We start from the raw sequence: 26,493 nt of genomic DNA, 5'->3' as shown, positions 1-26,493 counted from the left end.
CAAGTGTTTCTTACAAGTTTTTTATCATTTCTGGAAGCTATAATTGCGTATTTGAAGAGTTTTACCACAATTAGAGAGTGTTACTACAACTATATACTGGAATCGGCATCATTTTAACTGACCACACAGAAAACACCAGAGAAATTCGGCTTCCAATTGTAAACATAAACTGTATAGTCTTCACTTAGAATCTTTCTACACAAATTTTGAGCTGTATAAACCTGAATTCCTAAAATTTGAAAGCGAACTCAAGTGAAAACTCACCCAAAAATAGACTGAGTTTTAAGTATTATCAGTTTTCTCGTCATGACCAGCTTTCCACTGGTAACCTCCGAGATTGAAAACGCCAAGAAATGTAGTAAGAATAAATTTCCTTTCATTTCAAGTGTTTCTTACAAGTTTTTTTTATCATTTCTGGAAACTATAATTGCGTATTTGAAGAGTTTTACCACAATTAGAGAGTGTTCCTACAACTATATACTGGAATCGGCAGCATTTTAACTGATTCACACAGGAAACACCAGAGAAATTCGGCTTCCAATTGTAAACATAAACTGTATAGTCCTCACAGTCTTTCTGCACAAATTTTGAGCTGTATAAACCTGAATTCCTAAAATTTGAAAGCGAACTCAAGTGAAAACTCACCCTAAACTAGGCGGAGTTGTAAATATTATCAGTTTTCTGGCTATGTCCCACCTTTCCACTGGTAACCTCCGTGATTGAAAACGGCTGGAAATGTAGTAAGAATCTATTTGCTTTTATTTCAAGTGTTTCTTACAAGTTTCTTTATCATTTCTGGAAAGTATAATTGCCTATTTGAAGAGTTTTACCACAATTAGAGAGTGTTCCTAAAACTACATACTGGAATCGTCAGCATTTTAACTGATTCACACAGGAAACACCAGAGAAATTCGGCCTCCAATTGTAAACATAAACAGTATAGTCCTCACTTACAGTCTTTCTACACGAATTTTGAGCTGTATAAACCTGAATTCCTAATATTTGAAAGCGAACTCAAGTGAAAACTCACCCTAAACTAGTTGGAGTTGTAAGTATTATCAGCTTTCTGGTCATTACCCAGATTTCCTGTGGTAACCTCCGTGATTGAAAACGGCTGGAAATATAGTAAGAATCAAGTTCCTTTTATTTCAAGTGTTTCTTACAAGTTTTTTATCATTTCTGGAAACTATAATTGCGTATTTGAAGAGTTTTACCACAATTACAGAGTGTTCCTACAACTACATACTGAAATCGTCAGCATTTTAACTGATTCACACAGGAAACAACAGAGAAATTCGCCCTCCAATTGTAAACATAAACAGTATAGTCTTCACGTACAGTCTTTCTACACAACTTTTGAGCTGAATAAACCTGAATTCCTAATATTTGAAAGCGAACTCAAGTGAAAACTCACCCTAAACTAGATGGAGTTGTAAGTATTATCAGTTTTCTGGTCATGACCCAGCTTTCCACTGGTAAACTCTGTGAATGAAAACGACTGGAAATGTAGTAAGAATAAATTTCCTTTCATTTCAAGTGTTTCTTACAAGTTTTTTATCATTTCTGGAAGCTATAATTGCGTATTTGAAGAGTTTTACCACAATTAGAGAGTGTTCCTACAACTATATACTGAAATCGTCAGCATTTTAACTGATTCACACAGGAAACACCAGAGAAATTCGGCCTCCAATTGTAAACATAAACAGTATAGTCTTCACGTACAGTCTTTCTACACAACTTTTGAGCTGTATAAACCTGAATTCCTAAAATTTGAAAGCGAACTCAAGTGAAAACTCACCCTAAAATAGACTGATTTTTAAGTATTATCAGTTTTCTCGTCATGACCTGCTTTCCACTGGTAACCTCCGCGATTGGAAACGCCCAGAAATGTAGTAAGAATAAATTTCCTTTCATTTCAAGTGTTTCTTACAAGTTTTTTATCATTTCTGGAAGCTATAATTGCGTATTTGAAGAGTTTTACCACAATTAGAGAGTGTTCCTACAACTATATACTGGAAGCGGCAGCATTTTAACTGATTCACACAGAAAACGCCAGAAAAATTAGGCCTAAATTTTAAACATAAACAGTATATTGCACACTTACAGTCTTTCTATACAAATTTTGAGCTGCATAAACCTGAAATCCTAATGTTTGAAAGCCAATTGAAGTGAAAACTCTCCCTAAACTAGCCGGAGTTTTAAATATTATCAGTTTTCTGGCTATGTCCCACCTTTCCACTGGTAACCTCCGTGATTGAAAACGGCTGGAAATGTAGTAAGAATCTATTTGCTTTTATTTCAAGTGTTTCTTACAAGTTTCTTTATCATTTCTGGAAAGTATAATTGCGTATTGAAGAGTTTTACCACAATTAGAGACTGTTCCTACAACTACATACTGGAATCGTCAGCATTTTAACTGATTCACACAGGAAACACCAGAGAAATTCGGCCTCCAATTGTAAACATAAACTGTATAGTCTACATTTACAGTCTTTCTACACAAATTTTGAGCTGTATAAACCTGAATTCCTACTATTTGAAAGCGAACTCAAGTGAAAACTCACCCTAAAGTAGACGGAGTTGTAAGTATTATCAGTTTTCTGGTCATGACCCAGCTTTCTACTGGTAAACTCCGTGATTGAAAACAGCTGGAAATGTAGTAAGAATAAATTTCCTTTCATTTCAAGTGTTTCTTACAAGTTTTTTATCATTTCTGGAAACTATAATTGCGTATTTGAAGAGTTTTACCACAATTAGAGAGTGTTCCTACAACTATATACTGGAATCGTCAGCATTTAAACTGATTCACACAGAAAACGCCAGAGAAATTAGGCCTCAATTTTAAACATAAACAGTATATTGCACACTTACAGTCTTTCTATACAAATTTTGAGCTGTATAAACCTGAAATCCTAATATTTGAAAGCCAATTCAAGTGAAAACTCTCCCTAAACTAGCCGGAGTTGTAAATATTATCAGTTTTCTGGCTATGTCCCACCTTTCCACTGGTAACCTCCGTGATTGAAAACGGCTGGAAATGTAGTAAGAATCAAGTTCCTTTTATTTCAAGTGTTTCTTACAAGTTTTTTATCATTTCTGGAAACTATAATTGCGTATTTGAAGAGTTTTACCACAATTACAGAGTGTTCCTACAACTACATACTGAAATCGTCAGCATTTTAACTGATTCACACAGGAAACACCAGAGAAATTCGGCCTCCAATTGTAAACATAAACAGTATAGTCTTCACGTACAGTCTTTCTACACAACTTTTGAGCTGAATAAACCTGAATTCCTAATATTTGAAAGCGAACTCAAGTGAAAACTCACCCTAAACTAGATGGAGTTGTAAGTATTATCAGTTTTCTGGTCATGACCCAGCTTTCCACTGGTAAACTCTGTGATTGAAAACGGCTGGAAATGTAGTAAGAATAAATTTCCTTTCATTTCAAGTGTTTCTTACAAGTTTTTTATCATTTCTGGAAGCTATAATTGCGTATTTGAAGAGTTTTACCACAATTAGAGAGTGTTCCTACAACTATATACTGGAATCGGCAGCATTTTAACTGATTCACACAGAAAACTCCAGAGAAATTCGGCTTCCAATTGTAAACATAAACTGTATAGTCTTCACTTAGAATCTTTCTACACAAATTTTGAGCTGTATAAACCTGAATTCCTAAAATTTGAAAGCGAACTCAAGTGAAAACTCACCCTAAAATAGACTGAGTTTTAAGTATTATCAGTTTTCTCGTCATGACCTGCTTTCCACTGGTAACCTCCGTGATTGAAAACGCCCAGAAATGTAGTAAGAATAAATTTCCTTTCATTTCAAGTGTTTCTTACAAGTTTTTTTTATCATTTCTGGAAACTATAATTGCGTAATTGAAGAGTTTTACCAAAATTAGAGAGTGTTCCTACAACTATATACTGGAATCGTCAGCATTTTAACTGATTCACACAGAAAACGCCAGAAAAATTAGGCCTCAATTTTAAACATAAACAGTATATTGCACACTTACAGTCTTTCTATACAAATTTTGAGCTGTATAAACCTGAAATCCTAATATTTGAAAGCCAATTCAAGTGAAAACTCTCCCTAAACTAGCCGGAGTTGTAAATATTATCAGTTTTCTGGCTATGTCCCACCTTTCCACTGGTAACCTCCGTGATTGAAAACGGCTGGAAATGTAGTAAGAATCTATTTGCTTTTATTTCAAGTGTTTCTTACAAGTTTCTTTATCATTTCTGGAAAGTATAATTGCGTATTTGAAGAGTTTTACCACAATTAGAGAGTGTTCCTACAACTATATACTGGAATCGTCAGCATTTTAACTGATTCACACAGGAAACACCAGAGAAATTCGGCCTCCAATTGTAAACATAAACAGTATAGTCCTCACTTACAGTCTTTCTACACAAATTTTGAGCTGTATAAACCTAAATTCCTAATATTTGAATGCGAACTCAAGTGAAAACTCACTCTAAACTAGTTGGAGTTGTAAGTATTATCAGGTTTCTGGTCATTACCCAGATTTCCTGTGGTAACCTCCGTGATTGAAGACGGCTGGAACTGTAGTAAGAATCAAGTTCCTTTTATTTCAAGTGTTTCTTACAAGTTTTTTATCATTTCTGGAAACTATAATTGCGTATTTGAAGAGTTTTACCACAATTACAGAGTGTTCCTACAACTACATACTGAAATCATCAGCATTTTAACTGATTCACACAGGAAACACCAGAGAAATTCGGCCTCCAATTGTAAACATAAACAGTATAGTCTTCACGTACAGTCTTTCTACACAACTTTTGAGCTGAATAAACCTGAATTCCTAATATTTGAAAGCGAACTCAAGTGAAAACTCACCCTAGACTAGATGGAGTTGTAAGTATTATCAGTTTTCTGGTCATGACCCAGCTTTCCACTGGTAAACTCCGTGATTGAAAACGGCTGGAAATGTAGTAAGAATAAATTTCCTTTCATTTCAAGTGTTTCTTACAAGTTTTTTATCATTTCTGGAAGCTATAATTGCGTATTTGAAGAGTTTTACCACAATTAGAGAGTGTTCCTACAACTATATACTGGAATCGGCCGCATTTTAACTGATTCACACAGAAAACACCAGAGAAATTCGGCTTCCAATTGTAAACATAAACTGTATAGTCTTCACTTAGAATCTTTCTACACAAATTTTGAGCTGTATAAACCTGAATTCCTAAAATTTGAAAGCGAACTCAAGTGAAAACTCACCCTAAACTAGCCGGAGTTGTAAATATTATCAGTTTTCTGGCTATGTCCCACCTTTCCACTGATAACCTCCGTGATTGAAAACGGCTGGAAATGTAGTAAGAATCTATTTGCTTTTATTTCAAGTGTTTCTTACAAGTTTCTTTATCATTTCTGGAAAGTATAATTGCATATTTGAAGAGTTTTACCACAATTAGAGAGTGTTCCTACAACTACATACTGGAAACGTCAGCATTTTAACTGATTCACACAGGAAACACCAGAGAAATTCGGCCTCCAATTGTTAACATAAACAGTATAGTCCTCACTAACAGTCTTTCTACACAAATTTTGAGCTGTATAAACCTGAATTCCTAATATTTGAAAGCGAACTCAAGTGAAAACTCACTCTAAACTAGTTGGAGTTGTAAGTATTATCAGTTTTCTGGTCATAACACAGATTTCCTGTGGTAACCTCCGTGATTGAAAATGGCTGGAAATGTAGTAAGAATCAAGTTCCTTTTATTTCAAGTGTTTCTTACAAGTTTTTTATCATTTCTGGAAACTATAATTGCGTATTTGAAGAGTTTTACCACAATTACAGAGTGTTCATACAACTACATACTGAAATCGTCAGCATTTTAACTGATTCACACAGGAAACACGAGAGAAATTCGGCCTCCAGTTGTAAACATAAACAGTATAGTCTTCACCTACAGTCTTTCTACACAACTTTTGAGCTGAATAAACCTGAATTCCTAATATTTGAAAGCGAACTCAAGTGAAAACTCACCCTAAACTAGATGGAGTTGTAAGTATTATCAGTTTTCTGGTCATGACCCAGCTTTCCACTGGTAAACTCTGTGATTGAAAACGGCTGGAAATGTAGTAAGAATAAATTTCCTTTCATTTCAAGTGTTTCTTACAAGTTTTTTATCATTTCTGGAAGCTATAATTGCGTATTTGAAGAGTTTTACCACAATTAGAGAGTGTTACTACAACTATATACTGGAATCGGCATCATTTTAACTGACCACACAGAAAACACCAGAGAAATTCGGCTTCCAATTGTAAACATAAACTGTATAGTCTTCACTTAGAATCTTTCTACACAAATTTTGAGCTGTATAAACCTGAATTCCTAAAATTTGAAAGCGAACTCAAGTGAAAACTCACCCAAAAATAGACTGAGTTTTAAGTATTATCAGTTTTCTCGTCATGACCAGCTTTCCACTGGTAACCTCCGAGATTGAAAACGCCAAGAAATGTAGTAAGAATAAATTTCCTTTCATTTCAAGTGTTTCTTACAAGTTTTTTTTATCATTTCTGGAAACTATAATTGCGTATTTGAAGAGTTTTACCACAATTAGAGAGTGTTCCTACAACTATATACTGGAATCTGCAGCATTTTAACTGATTCACACAGGAAACACCAGAGAAATTCGGCTTCCAATTGTAAACATAAACTGTATAGTCCTCACAGTCTTTCTGCACAAATTTTGAGCTGTATAAACCTGAATTCCTAAAATTTGAAAGCGAACTCAAGTGAAAACTCACCCTAAACTAGGCGGAGTTGTAAATATTATCAGTTTTCTGGCTATGTCCCACCTTTCCACTGGTAACCTCCGTGATTGAAAACGGCTGGAAATGTAGTAAGAATCTATTTGCTTTTATTTCAAGTGTTTCTTACAAGTTTCTTTATCATTTCTGGAAAGTATAATTGCCTATTTGAAGAGTTTTACCACAATTAGAGAGTGTTCCTAAAACTACATACTGGAATCGTCAGCATTTTAACTGATTCACACAGGAAACACCAGAGAAATTCGGCCTCCAATTGTAAACATAAACAGTATAGTCCTCACTTACAGTCTTTCTACACGAATTTTGAGCTGTATAAACCTGAATTCCTAATATTTGAAAGCGAACTCAAGTGAAAACTCACCCTAAACTAGTTGGAGTTGTAAGTATTATCAGCTTTCTGGTCATTACCCAGATTTCCTGTGGTAACCTCCGTGATTGAAAACGGCTGGAAATATAGTAAGAATCAAGTTCCTTTTATTTCAAGTGTTTCTTACAAGTTTTTTATCATTTCTGGAAACTATAATTGCGTATTTGAAGAGTTTTACCACAATTACAGAGTGTTCCTACAACTACATACTGAAATCGTCAGCATTTTAACTGATTCACACAGGAAACAACAGAGAAATTCGCCCTCCAATTGTAAACATAAACAGTATAGTCTTCACGTACAGTCTTTCTACACAACTTTTGAGCTGAATAAACCTGAATTCCTAATATTTGAAAGCGAACTCAAGTGAAAACTCACCCTAAACTAGATGGAGTTGTAAGTATTATCAGTTTTCTGGTCATGACCCAGCTTTCCACTGGTAAACTCTGTGAATGAAAACGCCCAGAAATGTAGTAAGAATAAATTTCCTTTCATTTCAAGTGTTTCTTACAAGTTTTTTATCATTTCTGGAAGCTATAATTGCGTATTTGAAGAGTTTTACCACAATTAGAGAGTGTTCCTACAACTATATACTGGAAGCGGCAGCATTTTAACTGATTCACACAGAAAACGCCAGAAAAATTAGGCCTAAATTTTAAACATAAACAGTATATTGCACACTTACAGTCTTTCTATACAAATTTTGAGCTGCATAAACCTGAAATCCTAATGTTTGAAAGCCAATTGAAGTGAAAACTCTCCCTAAACTAGCCGGAGTTTTAAATATTATCAGTTTTCTGGCTATGTCCCACCTTTCCACTGGTAACCTCCGTGATTGAAAACGGCTGGAAATGTAGTAAGAATCTATTTGCTTTTATTTCAAGTGTTTCTTACAAGTTTCTTTATCATTTCTGGAAAGTATAATTGCGTATTGAAGAGTTTTACCACAATTAGAGACTGTTCCTACAACTACATACTGGAATCGTCAGCATTTTAACTGATTCACACAGGAAACACCAGAGAAATTCGGCCTCCAATTGTAAACATAAACTGTATAGTCTACATTTACAGTCTTTCTACACAAATTTTGAGCTGTATAAACCTGAATTCCTACTATTTGAAAGCGAACTCAAGTGAAAACTCACCCTAAAGTAGACGGAGTTGTAAGTATTATCAGTTTTCTGGTCATGACCCAGCTTTCTACTGGTAAACTCCGTGATTGAAAACAGCTGGAAATGTAGTAAGAATAAATTTCCTTTCATTTCAAGTGTTTCTTACAAGTTTTTTATCATTTCTGGAAACTATAATTGCGTATTTGAAGAGTTTTACCACAATTAGAGAGTGTTCCTACAACTATATACTGGAATCGTCAGCATTTAAACTGATTCACACAGAAAACGCCAGAGAAATTCGGCCTCAATTTTAAACATAAACAGTATATTGCACACTTACAATCTTTCTATACAAATTTTGAGCTGTATAAACCTGAAATCCTAATATTTGAAAGCCAATTCAAGTGAAAACTCTCCCTAAACTAGCCGGAGTTGTAAATATTATCAGTTTTCTGGCTATGTCCCACCTTTCCACTGGTAACCTCCGTGATTGAAAACGGCTGGAAATGTAGTAAGAATCTATTTGCTTTTATTTCAAGTGTTTCTTACAAGTTTCTTTATCATTTCTGGAAAGTATAATTGCGTATTGAAGAGTTTTACCACAATTAGAGACTGTTCCTACAACTACATACTGGAATCGTCAGCATTTTAACTGATTCACACAGGAAACACCAGAGAAATTCGGCCTCCAATTGTAAACATAAACTGTATAGTCTTCATTTACAGTCTTTCTACACAAATTTTGAGCTGTAGAAACCTGAATTCCTAATATTTGAAAGCGAACTCAAGTGAAAACTCACCCTAAAATAGACTGAGTTTTAAGTATTATCAGTTTTCTGGTCATTACCCAGATTTCCTGTGGTAACCTCCGTGATTGAAAACGGCTGGAAATGTAGTAAGAATCAAGTTCCTTTTATTTCAAGTGTTTTTACGAGTTATTTATCATTTCTGGAAACTATAATTGCGTTTTTGAAGAGTTTTACCACAATTACAGAGTGTTCCTACAACTACATACTGGAATCGTCAGCATTTTAACTGATTCACAAAGGAAACACCAGAGAAATTTGGCCTCCAATTGTAAACATAAACAGTATAGTCTTCACGTACAGTCTTTCTACACAAATTTTGAGCTGAATAAACCTGAATTCCTACTATTTGAAAGCGAACTCAAGTGAAAACTCACCCTAAAGTAGACGGAGTTGTAAGTATTATCAGTTTTCTGGTCATGACCCAGCTTTCTACTGGTAAACTCCGTGATTGAAAACAGCTGGAAATGTAGTAAGAATAAATTTCCTTTCATTTCAAGTGTTTCTTACAAGTTTTTTATCATTTCTGGAAACTATAATTGCGTATTTGAAGAGTTTTACTACAATTAGAGAGTGTTCCTACAACTATATACTGGAATCGTCAGCATTTAAACTGATTCACACAGAAAACGCCAGAGAAATTAGGCCTCAATTTTAAACATAAACAGTATATTGCACACTTACAGTCTTTCTATACAAATTTTGAGCTGTATAAACCTGAAATCCTAATATTTGAAAGCCAATTCAAGTGAAAACTCTCCCTAAACTAGCCGGAGTTGTAAATATTATCAGTTTTCTGGCTATGTCCCACCTTTCCACTGGTAACCTCCGTGATTGAAAACGGCTGGAAATGTAGTAAGAATCTATTTGCTTTTATTTCAAGTGTTTCTTACAAGTTTCTTTATCATTTCTGGAAAGTATAATTGCGTATTTGAAGAGTTTTACCACAATTAGAGAGTGTTCCTACAACTACATACTGGAATTGTCAGCATTTTAACTGATTCACACAGGAAACACCAGAGAAATTCGGCCTCCAATTGTAAACATAAACAGTATAGTCCTCACTTACAGTCTTTCTACACAAATTTTGAGCTGTATAAACCTGAATTCCTAATATTTGAAAGCGAACTCAAGTGAAAACTCACTCTATACTAGTTGGAGTTGTAAGTATTATCAGTTTTCTGGTCATTACCCAGATTTCCTGCGGTAACCTCCATGATTGAAAACGGCTGGAAATGTAGTAAGAATCAAGTTCCTTTTATTTCAAGTGTTTCTTACAAGTTTTTTATCATTTCTGGAAACTATAATTGCGTATTTGAAGAGTTTTACCACAATTACAGAGTGTTCCTACAACTACATACTGAAATCGTCAGCATTTTAACTGATTCACACAGGAAACACCAGAGAAATTCGGCCTCCAATTGTAAACATAAACAGTATAGTCTTCACGTGCAGTCTTTCTACACAACTTTTGAGCTGAATAAACCTGAATTCCTAATATTTGAAAGCGAACTCAAGTGAAAACTCACCCTAAACTAGATGGAGTTGTAAGTATTATCAGTTTTCTGGTCATGACCCAGCTTTCCACTGGTAAACTCTGTGATTGAAAACAGCTGGAAATGTAGTAAGAATAAATTTCCTTTCATTTCAAGTGTTTCTTACAAGTTTTTTATCATTTCTGGAAGCTATAATTGCGTATTTGAAGAGTTTTACCACAATTAGAGAGTGTTCCTACAACTATATACTGGAATCGGCAGCATTTTAACTGATTCACACAGAAAACACCAGAGAAATTCGGCTTCCAATTGTAAACATAAACTGTATAGTCTTCACTTAGAATCTTTCTACACAAATTTTGAGCTGTATAAACCTGAAATCCTAATGTATGAAAGAGAATTCAAGTGAAAACTCTCCCTAAACTAGCCGGAGTTTTAAATATTATCAGTTTTCTGGCTATGTCCCACCTTTCCACTGGTAACCTCCGTGATTGAAAACGGCTGGAAATGTAGTAAGAATCTATTTGCTTTTATTTCAAGTGTTTCTTACAAGTTTTTTATCATTACTGGAAACAATAATTGTGTATTTGAAGAGTTTTACCACAATTAGAGAGTGTTCCTACAACTACATACTGAAATCGTCAGCATTTTAACTGATTCACACAGGAAACACCAGAGAAATTCGGCCTCCAATTGTAAACATAAACAGTATAGTCCTCACTTACAGTCTTTCTACACAAATTTTGAGCTGTATAAACCTGAATTCCTAATATTTGAAAGCGAAATCAAGTGAAAACTCACTCTAAACTAGTTGGAGTTGTAAGTATTATCAGTTTTCTGGTCATTACCCAGATTTCCTGTGGTAATCTCCGTGATTGAAAACGCCCAGAAATGTAGTAAGAATAAATTTCCTTTCATTTCAAGTGTTTCTTACAAGTTTTTTTTATCATTTCTGGAAACTATAATTGCGTAATTGAAGAGTTTTACCACAATTAGAGCGTGTTCCTACAACTATATACTGGAATCGTCAGCATTTTAACTGATTCACACAGAAAACGCCAGAAAAATTAGGCCTCAATTTTAAACATAAACAGTATATTGCACACTTACAGTCTTTCTATACAAATTTTGAGCTGTATAAACCTGAAATCCTAATGTTTGAAAGCCAATTCAAGTGAAAACTCTCCCTAAACTAGCCGGAGTTTTAAATATTATCAGTTTTCTGGCTATGTCCCACCTTTCCACTGGTAACCTCCGTGATTGAAAACGGCTGGAAATGTAGTAAGAATCTATTTGCTTTTATTTCAAGTGTTTCTTACAAGTTTTTTTTTTATCATTTCTGGAAACTATAATTGCGTATTTGAAGAGTTTTACCACAATTAGAGAGTGTTCCTACAACTACATACTGGAATCGTCTGCATTTTAACTGATTCACACAGAAAACACAAGAGAAATTCGGCTTCTAATTGTAAACATAAACTGTATAGTCTTCACTTAGAATCTTTCTACACAAATTTTGAGCTGTATAAACCTGAATTCCTAAAATTTGAAAGCGAACTCAAGTGAAAACTCACACTAAAATAGACTGAGTTTTAAGTATTATCAGTTTTCTGGTCATGACCAGCTTTCCACTGGTAACCTCCGTGATTGAAAACGCCCAGAAATGTAGTAAGAATAAATTTCCTTTCATTTCAAGTGTTTCTTACAAGTTTTTTTTATCATTTCTGGAAACTATAATTGCGTAATTGAAGAGTTTTATCACAATTAGAGAGTGTTCCTACAACTATATACTGGAATCTGCAGCATTTTAACTGATTCACACAGAAAACACCAGAGAAATTCGGCTTCCAATTGTAAACATAAACTGTATAGTCTTCACTTAGAATCTTTCTACACAAATTTTGAGCTGTATAAACCTGAAATCCTAATGTTTGAAAGCTAATTCAAGTGAAAACTCTCCCTAAACTAGCCGGAGTTTTAAATATTATCAGTTTTCTGGCTATGTCCCACCTTTCCACTGGTAACCTCCGTGATTGAAAACGGCTGGAAATGTAGTAAGAATCTATTTGCTTTTATTTCAAGTGTTTCTTACAAGTTTTTTATCATTACTGGAAACAATAATTGCGTATTTGAAGAGTTTTACCACAATTAGAGAGTGTTCCTACAACTACATACTGGAATCGTCAGCATTTTAACTGATTCACACAGGAAACACCAGAGAAATTCGGCCTCCAATTGTAAACATAAACAGTATAGTCCTCACTTACAGTCTTTCTACACAAATTTTGAGCTGTATAAACCTGAATTCCTAATATTTGAAAGCGAAATCAAGTGAAAACTCACTCTAAACTAGATGGAGTTGTAAGTATTGTCAGTTTTCTGGTCATTACCCAGATTTCCTGTGGTAACCTCCGTGATTGAAAACGGCTGGAAATGTAGTAAGAATCAAGTTACTTTTATTTCAAGTGTTTCTTACGAGTTATTTATCATTTCTGGAAACTATAATTGCGTATTTGAAGAGTTTTACCACAATTAGAGAGTGTTCCTACAACTACATACTGGAATCGCCAGCATTTTAACTGATTCACACAGGAAACACCAGAGAAATTCGGCCTCCAATTGTAAACATAAACAGTATAGTCTTCACGTACAGTCTTTCTACACAACTTTTGAGCTGAATAAACCTGAATTCCTAATATTTGAAAGCGAACTCAAGTGAAAACTCACCCTAAACTAGATGGAGTTGTAAGTATTATCAGTTTTCTGGTCATGACCCAGCTTTCCACTGGTAAACTCCGTGATTGAAAACGGCTGGAAATGTAGTAAGAATAAATTTCCGTTCATTTCAAGTGATTCTTACAAGTTTTTTATCATTTCTGGAAGCTATAATTGCGTATTTGAAGAGTTTTACCACAATTAGAGAGTGTTCCTACAACTATATACTGGAATCGGCAGCATTTTAACTGATTCACACAGAAAACACCAGAGAAATTCGGCTTCTAATTGTAAACATAAACTGTATAGTCTTCACTTAGAATCTTTCTACACAAATTTTGAGCTGTATAAACCTGAATTCCTAAAATTTGAAAGCGAACTCAAGTGAAAACTCACACTAAAATAGACTGAGTTTTAAGTATTATCAGTTTTCTGGTCATGACCAGCTTTCCACTGGTAACCTCCGTGATTGAAAACGCCCAGAAATGTAGTAAGAATAAATTTCCTTTCATTTCAAGTGTTTCTTACAAGTTTTTTTTATCATTTCTGGAAACTATAATTGCGTAATTGAAGAGTTTTACCACAATTAGAGAGTGTTCCTACAACTATATACTGGAATCGTCAGCATTTTAACTGATTCACACAGAAAACGCCAGAGAAATTCGGCCTCCAATTGTAAACATAAACTGTATAGTCTTCACTTAGAATCTTTCTACACAAATTTTGAGCTGTATAAACCTGAATTCCTAATGTTTGAAAGCCAATTCAAGTGAAAACTCTCCCTAAACTAGCCGGAGTTTTAAATATTATCAGTTTTCTGGCTATGTCCCACCTTTCCACTGGTAACCTCCGTGATTGAAAACGGCTGTAAATGTAGTAAGAATCTATTTGCTTTTATTTCAAGTGTTTCTTACAAGTTTTTTATCATTACTGGAAACAATAATTGCGTATTTGAAGAGTTTTACCACAATTAGAGAGTGTTCCTACAACTACATACTGGAATCGTCAGCATTTTAACTGATTCACACAGGAAACACCAGAGAAATTCGGCCTCCAATTGTAAACATAAACAGTATAGTCCTCACTTACAGTCTTTCTACACAAATTTTGAGCTGTATAAACCTGAATTCCTAATATTTGAAAGCGAAATCAAGTGAAAACTCACTCTAAACTAGTTGGAGTTTTAAGTATTATCAGTTTTCTGGTCATTACCCAGATTTCCTGTGGTAATCTCCTTGATTGAAAACGCCCAGAAATGTAGTAAGAATAAATTTCCTTTCATTTCAAGTGTTTCTAACAAGTTTTTTTTATCATTTCTGGAAACTATAATTGCGTAATTGAAGAGTTTTACCACAATTAGAGAGTGTTCCTACAACTATATACTGGAATCGTCAGCATTTTAACTGATTCACACAGAAAACGCCAGAAAAATTAGGCCTCAATTTTAAACATAAAGAGTATATTGCACACTTACAGTCTTTCTATACAAATTTTGAGCTGTATAAACCTGAAATCCTAAGATTTGAAAGCGAACTCAAGTGAAAACTCACTCTAAACTAGATGGAGTTGTAAGTATTGTCAGTTTTCTGGTCATTACCCAGATTTCCTGTGGTAACCTCCGTGATTGAAAACGGCTGGAAATGTAGTAAGAATCAAGTTACTTTTATTTCAAGTGTTCTTACGAGTTATTTATCATTTCTGGAAACTATAATTGCGTATTTGAAGAGTTTTACCACAATTAGAGAGTGTTCCTACAACTACATACTGGAATCGCCAGCATTTTAACTGATTCACACAGGAAACACCAGAGAAATTCGGCCTCCAATTGTAAACATAAACAGTATAGTCTTCACGTACAGTCTTTCTACATAACTTTTGAGCTGAATAAACCTGAATTCCTAATATTTGAAAGCGAACTCAAGTGAAAACTCACCCTAAACTAGATGGTGTTGTAAGTATTATCAGTTTTGTGATCATGACCCAGCTTTCCACTGGTAAACTCCGTGATTGAAAACGGCTGGAAATGTAGTAAGAATAAATTTCCGTTCATTTCAAGTGTTTCTTACAAGTTTTTTATCATTTCTGGAAGCTATAATTGCGTATTTGAAGAGTTTTACCACAATTAGAGAGTGTTCCTACAACTATATACTGGAATCGGCAGCATTTTAACTGATTCACACAGAAAACACCAGAGAAATTCGGCTTCTAATTGTAAACATAAACTGTATAGTCTTCACTTAGAATCTTTCTACACAAATTTTGAGCTGTATAAACCTGAATTCCTAAAATTTGAAAGCGAACTCAAGTGAAAACTCACACTAAAATAGACTGAGTTTTAAGTATTATCAGTTTTCTGGTCATGACCAGCTTTCCACTGGTAACCTCCGTGATTGAAAACGCCCAGAAATGTAGTAAGAATAAATTTCCTTTCATTTCAAGTGTTTCTTACAAGTTTTTTTTATCATTTCTGGAAACTATAATTGCGTAATTGAAGAGTTTTACCACAATTAGAGAGTGTTCCTACAACTATATACTGGAATCGTCAGCATTTTAACTGATTCACACAGAAAACGCCAGAAAAATTAGGCCTCAATTTTAAACATAAACAATATATTGCACACTTACAGTCTTTCTATACAAATTTTGAGCTGTATAAACCTGAAATCCTAATGTTTGAAAGCCAATTCAAGTGAAAACTCTCCCTAAACTAGCCGGAGTTTTAAATATTATCAGTTTTCTGGCTATGTCCCACCTTTCCACTGGTAACCTCCGTGATTGAAAACGGCTGGAAATGTAGTAAGAATCTATTTGCTTTTATTTCAAGTGTTTCTTACGAGTTATTTATCATTACTGGAAACAATAATTGCGTATTTGAAGAGTTTTACCACAATTAGAGAGTGTTCCTACAACTACATACTGGAATCGTCAGCATTTTAACTGATTCACACAGGAAACACCAGAGAAATTCGGCCTCCAATTGTAAACATAAACAGTATAGTCCTCACTTACAGTCTTTCTACACAAATTTTGAGCTGTATAAACCTGAATTCCTAATATTTGAAAGCGAAATCAAGTGAAAACTCACTCTAAACTAGATGGAGTTGTAAGTATTGTCAGTTTTCTGGTCATTACCCAGATTTCCTGTGGTAACCTCCGTGATTGAAAACGGCTGGAAATGTAGTAAGAATCAAGTTACTTTTATTTCAAGTGTTTCTTACGAGTTATTTATCATTTCTGGAAACTATAATTGCGTATTTGAAGAGTTTTACCACAATTAGAGAGTGTTCCTACAACTACATACTGGAATCGCCAGCATTTTAACTGATTCACACAGGAAACACCAGAGAAATTCGGCCTCCAATTGTAAACATAAACAGTATAGTCTTCACGTACAGTCTTTCTACACAACTTTTGAGCTGAATAAACCTGAATTCCTAATATTTGAAAGCGAACTCAAGTGAAAACTCACCCTAAACTAGATGGAGTTGTAAGTATTATCAGTTTTCTGGTCATGACCCAGCTTTCCACTGGTAAACTCCGTGATTGAAAACGGCTGGAAATGTAGTAAGAATAAATTTCCGTTCATTTCAAGTGATTCTTACAAGTTTTTTATCATTTCTGGAAGCTATAATTGCGTATTTGAAGAGTTTTACCACAATTAGAGAGTGTTCCTACAACTATATACTGGAATCGGCAGCATTTTAACTGATTCACACAGAAAACACCAGAGAAATTCGGCTTCTAATTGTAAACATAAACTGTATAGTCTTCACTTAGAATCTTTCTACACAAATTTTGAGCTGTATAAACCTGAATTCCTAAAATTTGAAAGCGAACTCAAGTGAAAACTCACACTAAAATAGACTGAGTTTTAAGTATTATCAGTTTTCTGGTCATGACCAGCTTTCCACTGGTAACCTCCGTGATTGAAAACGCCCAGAAATGTAGTAAGAATAAATTTCCTTTCATTTCAAGTGTTTCTTACAAGTTTTTTTTATCATTTCTGGAAACTATAATTGCGTAATTGAAGAGTTTTACCACAATTAGAGAGTGTTCCTACAACTATATACTGGAATCGTCAGCATTTTAACTGATTCACACAGAAAACGCCAGAGAAATTCGGCCTCCAATTGTAAACATAAACTGTATAGTCTTCACTTAGAATCTTTCTACACAAATTTTGAGCTGTATAAACCTGAATTCCTAATGTTTGAAAGCCAATTCAAGTGAAAACTCTCCCTAAACTAGCCGGAGTTTTAAATATTATCAGTTTTCTGGCTATGTCCCACCTTTCCACTGGTAACCTCCGTGATTGAAAACGGCTGTAAATGTAGTAAGAATCTATTTGCTTTTATTTCAAGTGTTTCTTACAAGTTTTTTATCATTACTGGAAACAATAATTGCGTATTTGAAGAGTTTTACCACAATTAGAGAGTGTTCCTACAACTACATACTGGAATCGTCAGCATTTTAACTGATTCACACAGGAAACACCAGAGAAATTCGGCCTCCAATTGTAAACATAAACAGTATAGTCCTCACTTACAGTCTTTCTACACAAATTTTGAGCTGTATAAACCTGAATTCCTAATATTTGAAAGCGAAATCAAGTGAAAACTCACTCTAAACTAGTTGGAGTTTTAAGTATTATCAGTTTTCTGGTCATTACCCAGATTTCCTGTGGTAATCTCCTTGATTGAAAACGCCCAGAAATGTAGTAAGAATAAATTTCCTTTCATTTCAAGTGTTTCTAACAAGTTTTTTTTATCATTTCTGGAAACTATAATTGCGTAATTGAAGAGTTTTACCACAATTAGAGAGTGTTCCTACAACTATATACTGGAATCGTCAGCATTTTAACTGATTCACACAGAAAACGCCAGAAAAATTAGGCCTCAATTTTAAACATAAAGAGTATATTGCACACTTACAGTCTTTCTATACAAATTTTGAGCTGTATAAACCTGAAATCCTAAGATTTGAAAGCGAACTCAAGTGAAAACTCACTCTAAACTAGATGGAGTTGTAAGTATTGTCAGTTTTCTGGTCATTACCCAGATTTCCTGTGGTAACCTCCGTGATTGAAAACGGCTGGAAATGTAGTAAGAATCAAGTTACTTTTATTTCAAGTGTTCTTACGAGTTATTTATCATTTCTGGAAACTATAATTGCGTATTTGAAGAGTTTTACCACAATTAGAGAGTGTTCCTACAACTACATACTGGAATCGCCAGCATTTTAACTGATTCACACAGGAAACACCAGAGAAATTCGGCCTCCAATTGTAAACATAAACAGTATAGTCTTCACGTACAGTCTTTCTACATAACTTTTGAGCTGAATAAACCTGAATTCCTAATATTTGAAAGCGAACTCAAGTGAAAACTCACCCTAAACTAGATGGTGTTGTAAGTATTATCAGTTTTGTGATCATGACCCAGCTTTCCACTGGTAAACTCCGTGATTGAAAACGGCTGGAAATGTAGTAAGAATAAATTTCCGTTCATTTCAAGTGTTTCTTACAAGTTTTTTATCATTTCTGGAAGCTATAATTGCGTATTTGAAGAGTTTTACCACAATTAGAGAGTGTTCCTACAACTATATACTGGAATCGGCAGCATTTTAACTGATTCACACAGAAAACACCAGAGAAATTCGGCTTCTAATTGTAAACATAAACTGTATAGTCTTCACTTAGAATCTTTCTACACAAATTTTGAGCTGTATAAACCTGAATTCCTAAAATTTGAAAGCGAACTCAAGTGAAAACTCACACTAAAATAGACTGAGTTTTAAGTATTATCAGTTTTCTGGTCATGACCAGCTTTCCACTGGTAACCTCCGTGATTGAAAACGCCCAGAAATGTAGTAAGAATAAATTTCCTTTCATTTCAAGTGTTTCTTACAAGTTTTTTTTATCATTTCTGGAAACTATAATTGCGTAATTGAAGAGTTTTACCACAATTAGAGAGTGTTCCTACAACTATATACTGGAATCGTCAGCATTTTAACTGATTCACACAGAAAACGCCAGAAAAATTAGGCCTCAATTTTAAACATAAACAATATATTGCACACTTACAGTCTTTCTATACAAATTTTGAGCTGTATAAACCTGAAATCCTAATGTTTGAAAGCCAATTCAAGTGAAAACTCTCCCTAAACTAGCCGGAGTTTTAAATATTATCAGTTTTCTGGCTATGTCCCACCTTTCCACTGGTAACCTCCGTGATTGAAAACGGCTGGAAATGTAGTAAGAATCTATTTGCTTTTATTTCAAGTGTTTCTTACGAGTTATTTATCATTTCTGGAAACTATAATTGCGTAATTGAAGAGTTTTACCACAATTAGAGAGTGTTCCTACAACTACATACTGGAATCGTCTGCATTTTAACTGATTCACACAGGAAACACCAGAGAAATTCGGCCTCCAATTGTAAACATAAACAGTATAGTCTTCACGTACAGTCTTTCTACACAAATTTTGAGCTGAATAAACCTGAATTCCTACTATTTGAAAGCGAACTCAAGTGAAAACTCACCCTAAACTAGACGGATTTGTAAGTATTATCAGTTTTCTGGTCATGACCCAGCTTTCCACTGGTAAACTCCGTGATTGAAAACAGCTGGAAATGTATTAAGAATAAATTTCCTTTCATTTCAAGTGTTTCTTACAAGTTTTTTATCATTTCTGGAAACTATAATTGCATATTTGAAGAGTTTTACCACAATTAGGGAGTGTTCCTACAACTATATACTGGAATCGTCAGCATTTTAACTGATTCACACAGAAAACGCCAGAGAAATTCGGCCTCAATTTTAAACATAAACAGTATATTGCACACTTACAGTCTTTCTATACAAATTTTGAGCTGTATAAACCTGAAATCCTAATATTTGAAAGCCAATTCAAGTGAAAACTCTCCCTAAACTAGCCGGAGTTGTAAATATTATCAGTTTTCTGGCTATGTCCCACCTTTCCACTGGTAACCTTCCGTGATTGAAAACGGCAGGAAATGTAGTAAGAATCTATTTGCTTTTATTTCAAGTGTTTCTTACAAGTTTTTTATCATTTCTGGAAGCTATAATTGCGTATTTGAAGAGTTTTACCACAATTAGAGAGTGTTCCTACAACTATATACTGGAATCGGCAGCATTTTAACTGATTTACACAGAAAACACAAGAGAAATTCGGCTTCTAATTTTAAACATAAACTGGATAGTCTTCACTTAGAATCTTTCTACACAAATTTTGAGCTGTATAAACCGGAATTCCTAAAATTTGAAAGCGAACTCAAGTGAAAACTCACCCTAAAATAGACTGAGTTTTAAGTATTATCAGTTTTGTGGTCATGACCCAGCTTTCCACTGGTAAACTCCGTGATTGAAAACGGCTGGAAATGTAGTAAGAATAAATTTCCGTTCATTTCAAGTGTTTCTTACAAGTTTTTTATCATTTCTGGAAGCTATAATTGCGTATTTGAAGTGTTTTACCACAATTAGAGAGTGTTCCTACAACTATATACTGGAATCGGCAGCATTTTAACTGATTCACACAGAAAACACCAGAGAAATTCGGCTTCCAATTGTAAACATAAACTGTATAGTCTTCACTTAGAATCTTTCTACACAAATTTTGAGCTGTATAAACCTGAATTCCTAAAATTTGAAAGCGAACTCAAGTGAAAACTCACCCTAAAATAGACTGAGTTTTAACTATTATCAGTTTTCTGGTCATGACCAGCTTTCCACTGGTAACCTCCGTGATTGAAAATGCCCAGAAATGTAGTAAGAATAAATTTCCTTTCATTTCAAGTGTTTCTTACAAGTTTTTTTTTATCATTTCTGGAAACTATAATTGCGTAATTGAAGAGTTTCACCACAATGAGAGAGTGTTCCTACAACTACATACTGGAATCGTCTGCATTTTAACTGATTCACACAGGAAACACCAGAGAAATTCGGCCTCCAATTGTAAACATAAACAGTATAGTCCTCACTTACAGTCTTTCTACACAAATTTTGAGCTGTATAAACCTGAATTCCTAATATTTGAAAGCGAACTCAAGTGAAAACTCACTCTAAACTAGTTGGAGTTGTAAGTATTATCAGGTTTCTGGTCATTACCCAGATTTCCTGTGGTAACCTCCGTGATTGAAGACGGCTGTAAATGTAGTAAGAATCAAGTTCCTTTTATTTCAAGTGTTTCTTACAAGTTTTTTATCATTTCTGGAAGCTATAATTGCGTATTTGAAGAGTTTTACCACAATTAGAGAGTGTTCCTACAACTATATACTGGAATCGTCAGCATTTTAACTGATTCACACAGGAAACACCAGAGAAATTCGGCCTCCAATTGTAAACATAAACAGTATAGTCTTCACGTACAGTCTTTCTACACAACTTTTGAGCTGAAGAAACCTGAATTCCTAATATTTGAAAGCGAACTCAAGAGAAAACTCACCCTAAACTAGATGGAGTTGTAAGTATTATCAGTTTTCTGGTCATGACCCAGCTTTTCACTGGTAAACTCCGTGATTGAAAACGGCTGGAAATGTAGTAAGAGTAAATTTCCTTTCATTTCAAGTGTTTCTTACAAGTTTTTTATCATTTCTGGAAGCTATAATTGCGTATTTGAAGAGTTTTACCACAATTAGAGAGTGTTCCTACAACTATATACTGGAATCGTCAGCATTTTAACTGATTCACACAGAAAACACCAGAGAAATTCGGCTTCCAATTGTAAACATAAACTGTATAGTCTTCACTTAGAATCTTTCTACACAAATTTTGAGCTGTATAAACCTGAATTCCTAAAATTTGAAAGCGACCTCAAGTGAAAACTCACCCTAAAATAGACTGAGTTTTAAGTATTATTAGTTTTCTGGTCATGACCCAGCTTTCCACTGGTAACCTCCGTGATTGAAAACGCCCAGAAATGTAGTAAGAATAAATTTCCTTTCATTTCAAGTGTTTCTTACAAGTTTTTTTATCATTTCTGGAAACTATAATTGCGTAATTGAAGAGTTTTACCACAATTAGAGATTGTTCCTACAACTATATACTGGAATCGTCAGCATTTTAACTGATTCACACAGAAAACGCCAGAGAAATTCGGCCTCAATTTTAAACATAAACAATATATTGCACACTTACAGTCTTTCTATACAAATTTTGAGCTGTACAAACCTGAAATCCTAATGTTTGAAAGCCAATTCAAGTGAAAACTCTCCCTAAACTAGCCGGAGTTTTAAATATTATCAGTTTTCTGGCTATGTCCCACCTTTCCACTGGTAACCTCCGTGATTGAAAACGGCTGGAAATATAGTAAGAATCTATTTGCTTTTATTTCAAGTGTTTCTTACAAGTTTTTTTCATCATTTCTGGAAACTATAATTGCGTATTTGAAGAGTTTTACCACAATTAGAGAGTGTTCCTACAACTACATACTGGAATCGTCAGCATTTTAACTGATTCACACAGGAAACACCAGAGAAATTCGGCCTCCAATTGTAAACATAAACAGTATAGTCTTCACGTACAGTCTTTCTACACAACTTTTGAGCTGAATAAACCTGAATTCCTAATATTTGAAAGCGAACTCAAGTGAAAACTCACCCTAAACTAGATGGAGTTGTAAGTATTATCAGTTTTCTGGTCATGACCCAGCTTTCCACTGGTAAACTCCGTGATTGAAAACGGCTGGAAATGTAGTAAGAATAAATTTCCGTTCATTTCAAGTGTTTCTTACAAGTTTTTTATCATTTCTGGAAGCTATAATTGCGTATTTGAAGAGTTTTACCACAATTAGAGAGTGTTCCTACAACTATATACTGGAATCGGCAGCATTTTAACTGATTCACACAGAAAACACCAGAGAAATTCAGCTTCTAATTGTAAACATAAACTGTATAGTCTTCACTTAGAATCTTTCTACACAAATTTTGAGCTGTATAAACCTGAATTCCTAAAATTTGAAAGCGAACTCAAGTGAAAACTCACACTAAAATAGACTGAGTTTTAAGTATTATCAGTTTTCTGGTCATGACCAGCTTTCCACTGGTAACCTCCGTGATTGAAAACGCCCAGAAATGTAGTAAGAATAAATTTCCTTTCATTTCAAGTGTTTCTTACAAGTTTTTTTTATCATTTCTGGAAACTATAATTGGGTAATTCAAGAGTTTTACCACAATTAGAGAGTGTTCCTACAACTATATACTGGAATCGTCAGCATTTTAACTGATTCACACAGAAAACGCCAGAAAAATTAGGCCTCAATTTTAAACATAAACAGTATATTATACACTTACAGTCTTTCTATACAAATTTTGAGCTGTATAAACCTGAAATCCTAATGTTTGAAAGCCAATTCAAGTGAAAACTCTCCCTAAACTAGCCGGAGTTTTAAATATTATCAGTTTTCTGGCTATGTCCCACCTTTCCACTGGTAACCTCCGTGATTGAAAACGGCTGGAAATGTAGTAAGAATCTATTTGCTTTTATTTCAAGTGTTTCTTACGAGTTATTTATCATTTCTGGAAACTATAATTGCGTAATTGAAGAGTTTTACCACAATTAGAGAGTGTTCCTACAACTACATACTGGAATCGTCAGCATTTTAACTGATTCACACAGGAAACACCAGAGAAATTCGGCCTCCAATTGTAAACATAAACAGTATAGTCTTCACGTACAGTCTTTCTACACAAATTTTGAGCTGAATAAACCTGAATTCCTACTATTTGAAAGCGAACTCAAGTGAAAACTCACCCTAAACTAGACGGATTTGTAAGTATTATCAGTTTTCTGGTCATGACCCAGCTTTCCACTGGTAAACTCCGTGATTGAAAACAGCTGGAAATGTATTAAGAATAAATTTCCTTTCATTTCAAGTGTTTCTTACAAGTTTTTTATCATTTCTGGAAACTATAATTGCATATTTGAAGAGTTTTACCACAATTAGGGAGTGTTCCTACAACTATATACTGGAATCGTCAGCATTTTAACTGATTCACACAGAAAACGCCAGAGAAATTCGGCCTCAATTTTAAACATAAACAGTATATTGCACACTTACAGTCTTTCTATACAAATTTTGAGCTGTATAAACCTGAAATCCTAATATTTGAAAGCCAATTCAAGTGAAAACTCTCCCTAAACTAGCCGGAGTTGTAAATATTATCAGTTTTCTGGCTATGTCCCACCTTTCCACTGGTAACCTTCCGTGATTGAAAACGGCAGGAAATGTAGTAAGAATCTATTTGCTTTTATTTCAAGTGTTTCTTACAAGTTTTTTATCATTTCTGGAAGCTATAATTGCGTATTTGAAGAGTTTTACCACAATTAGAGAGTGTTCCTACAACTATATACTGGAATCGGCAGCATTTTAACTGATTTACACAGAAAACACAAGAGAAATTCGGCTTCTAATTTTAAACATAAACTGGATAGTCTTCACTTAGAATCTTTCTACACAAATTTTGAGCTGTATAAACCGGAATTCCTAAAATTTGAAAGCGAACTCAAGTGAAAACTCACCCTAAAATAGACTGAGTTTTAAGTATTATCAGTTTTGTGGTCATGACCCAGCTTTCCACTGGTAAACTCCGTGATTGAAAACGGCTGGAAATGTAGTAAGAATAAATTTCCGTTCATTTCAAGTGTTTCTTACAAGTTTTTTATCATTTCTGGAAGCTATAATTGCGTATTTGAAGTGTTTTACCACAATTAGAGAGTGTTCCTACAACTATATACTGGAATCGGCAGCATTTTAACTGATTCACACAGAAAACACCAGAGAAATTCGGCTTCCAATTGTAAACATAAACTGTATAGTCTTCACTTAGAATCTTTCTACACAAATTTTGAGCTGTATAAACCTGAATTCCTAAAATTTGAAAGCGAACTCAAGTGAAAACTCACCCTAAAATAGACTGAGTTTTAACTATTATCAGTTTTCTGGTCATGACCAGCTTTCCACTGGTAACCTCCGTGATTGAAAATGCCCAGAAATGTAGTAAGAATAAATTTCCTTTCATTTCAAGTGTTTCTTACAAGTTTTTTTTTATCATTTCTGGAAACTATAATTGCGTAATTGAAGAGTTTCACCACAATGAGAGAGTGTTCCTACAACTACATACTGGAATCGTCTGCATTTTAACTGATTCACACAGGAAACACCAGAGAAATTCGGCCTCCAATTGTAAACATAAACAGTATAGTCCTCACTTACAGTCTTTCTACACAAATTTTGAGCTGTATAAACCTGAATTCCTAATATTTGAAAGCGAACTCAAGTGAAAACTCACTCTAAACTAGTTGGAGTTGTAAGTATTATCAGGTTTCTGGTCATTACCCAGATTTCCTGTGGTAACCTCCGTGATTGAAGACGGCTGTAAATGTAGTAAGAATCAAGTTCCTTTTATTTCAAGTGTTTCTTACAAGTTTTTTATCATTTCTGGAAGCTATAATTGCGTATTTGAAGAGTTTTACCACAATTAGAGAGTGTTCCTACAACTATATACTGGAATCGTCAGCATTTTAACTGATTCACACAGGAAACACCAGAGAAATTCGGCCTCCAATTGTAAACATAAACAGTATAGTCTTCACGTACAGTCTTTCTACACAACTTTTGAGCTGAAGAAACCTGAATTCCTAATATTTGAAAGCGAACTCAAGAGAAAACTCACCCTAAACTAGATGGAGTTGTAAGTATTATCAGTTTTCTGGTCATGACCCAGCTTTTCACTGGTAAACTCCGTGATTGAAAACGGCTGGAAATGTAGTAAGAGTAAATTTCCTTTCATTTCAAGTGTTTCTTACAAGTTTTTTATCATTTCTGGAAGCTATAATTGCGTATTTGAAGAGTTTTACCACAATTAGAGAGTGTTCCTACAACTATATACTGGAATCGTCAGCATTTTAACTGATTCACACAGAAAACACCAGAGAAATTCGGCTTCCAATTGTAAACATAAACTGTATAGTCTTCACTTAGAATCTTTCTACACAAATTTTGAGCTGTATAAACCTGAATTCCTAAAATTTGAAAGCGACCTCAAGTGAAAACTCACCCTAAAATAGACTGAGTTTTAAGTATTATTAGTTTTCTGGTCATGACCCAGCTTTCCACTGGTAACCTCCGTGATTGAAAACGCCCAGAAATGTAGTAAGAATAAATTTCCT

The sequence above is a fragment of the Myotis daubentonii genome, chromosome X (assembly GCF_963259705.1).
Source record: "Myotis daubentonii chromosome X, mMyoDau2.1, whole genome shotgun sequence".
Taxonomy (NCBI): domain Eukaryota; kingdom Metazoa; phylum Chordata; class Mammalia; order Chiroptera; family Vespertilionidae; genus Myotis; species Myotis daubentonii.
Note: the sequence above shows the minus strand (reverse complement) of the source record.